This window comes from Balaenoptera musculus, chromosome 1 (assembly GCF_009873245.2).
Source record: "Balaenoptera musculus isolate JJ_BM4_2016_0621 chromosome 1, mBalMus1.pri.v3, whole genome shotgun sequence".
NCBI classification, from domain to species: Eukaryota; Metazoa; Chordata; class Mammalia; order Artiodactyla; family Balaenopteridae; genus Balaenoptera; species Balaenoptera musculus.
Genome location: NC_045785.1, coordinates 172612386 through 172614672, shown reverse-complemented (window position 1 = coordinate 172614672; position 2287 = coordinate 172612386). Strand labels below are relative to the sequence as shown.

The following is a 2287-nucleotide window of genomic DNA, read 5'->3' as shown; positions in this document are numbered from 1 at the left end:
TTAGTATTGATTTTTTCTTCAGATATATATTAAACTAATATGTTGTTCTGTTTCATAATTGGAATGAAGTAACTTATTCATTCAACCATTTATCTCACTCTCTATAGATCAATAGTTAGATAGATATAGATATAGATACAGATATAACAAAAATAAAAGCAAACATATAATCTATATTAGGCACCGTACTATGTTTTGGGGTAAAAAGGCCCTCTTAGAGCTTATATTTTAGTGAACACTAAGTTAGAAGGATCTGTATGCTCTTCTTTACATCAATGTGTGAGAATCCTGCAAGGAAATCTGTTTATGTGGGGTATTAGTAACTGTTATATATAAATACAATTGTTATATAGACTATAAATACATACGTTTCATGGACAAATACGACAGGAATGGTACATTAAACTCAGTCATAGTTCTTTTCTTGCAGGACTACTCCATTATGCTAACGTGAATGATGCATCTCTTGCAGAGGATATAGTCTATATAGCATTTCCAAACTTACTGGCTACAGAGTATTTCCATCACAGAACATTTCATTACAATCTGAAATGTCTGAACTTTAAAATTTCATGTACTTCTTAAAAATTATTTCTTTTCCTATATCTATGAACTTTTTAGTATACTGTTATTTGATTGGCTTTCATTTTTAATAATCTCTTAGTAACATAGATTTTATAGGCAAAGCCTCATGAAATGTATAATCCCCTAAAAAATATCTTTCAAAACTAAGGTGGATAGATTTAACATATTGATAGAGAATATAGTAATATATGGGTAAGCCTTCGTTTGCATCTTTGAATCCAACATATCTTTTCTACTCAATATAATTTAATCTTGCTCCTTAGTCCAATTTACAAATTTAAAATCTTTTGACTTTTCCCTTTCTGTGCTACCCAGACAGCGGTCTGTAAGGCCTTGTTCTGGGTTCCTGTCATAACTTTCAGGGAAACTTTCACAATGCCCAGAGACTTTGATGTCCTGCAAATGAAGGAGGATGTCCTCAAACCTTGCAGCAAGAACCCACTTAGGTGGCACCAACCTTGACTTCCAAATCAGACAGTTATCTAAGAAGGAAAAGTGATGCCATTACCTCTAAATCTGAAGAGAACCTGGGAGAAGCTTCTGCTGTCCGCTTCTGCCATCACTGCCGTTGAAAATCTGTCTGTTGTCTGTAGCATAACCTCCAGGAAGACCAGCCAGAGAGCTGTGCCGAAGTCTGCTGCTGCCATGGGCGCCACTCCTACTGCTGGTCACCTCGCTCCTGGAACCTCACTCACCGGAGCCTGGCAGGCTTCCGGGAGCCGCGACTCGTGGCGGTTCCCGACACCAGGCCTGACCACTGGCGTGAGAGGCATCTTCTGTGAACCTGCCTACCACTGCTCCGTGTAACACAAACCAGTCTCTGTGCCGTGTGTACCCCGCCATCTGTGCAACAACCGGGAGCTCGCTCTACGGGTCTGACGTGATTGATGGACGCTGACCCGGGAAGATCTGCGCATGCGTGGTTCCCTCTCCCGTGAGCACCTGCGGGAGTCCCGCCTACTCTCAACTTGTAGGAAGATCCTCAACAGGTGGTGAAGGAAGGGCCGGCCTCAGCTGAGAAGGCTGTGACCGAGGAGGAATTCAGGGTGAACGGACTGCTCCAGCTCCTGAATTTACTGCTGCTCAACCCGAGGTGGCAGCCTGGTCTGAAGGCGGCAGGTGCCCTCTGTGCCTGCCCAGCAGTTCCCCACTGAGAACCACAGTGCACAGCGGTCACTGAAGACGCCACTGAAGATGGGCTGCAGCTGCCGCTGCTCAGGCCACGGAATGGGAGGAGCAACCGCTGAATGGTCTTCAGCTGTTCTTCTGCAGACTCTTAAAAAGGAAATAGGGTGACAGAAAATAAAGTTTCCAAAGTAAGATAAGATGAGATGAGATTAGGTAAAATAAGATAAAATAAAATAAAATAAAATAAAAAATCTCTTTTGATTGGAGTGATGAGTCCATTTATACTTGATATAGTCATTAATATGATTGGCTTTACGACTGCCATTTGTTTTTTATGTCCGTTGTCTTTGTTGCTCCTTTATTCTTCCTTAACACATTTCATGTAAAACCAAATTTTTAGTATTCATTTTAATTCCTCTGTTGATTTTCTATTTACTCCAGGATCTATAATATGAATCAATATATTATAATCTACTTCACATTAATACTGTGTTAATTCCAATAAAATATTGCAACTTTTCTCTATTACTGCTCCATATCCATTTTCCTCATTTGTTCTATTTTGCCATATAAT

The 2287-nt window shown here is 40.3% G+C and overlaps 1 pseudogene; it reads left to right on the top strand.

Annotated features, from left to right (window-relative positions):
* Window positions 1–960: 960 nt before the first annotated feature.
* LOC118883051 lies at window positions 961–1881 on the top strand (annotated as a pseudogene).
* Window positions 1882–2287: the final 406 nt, after the last annotated feature.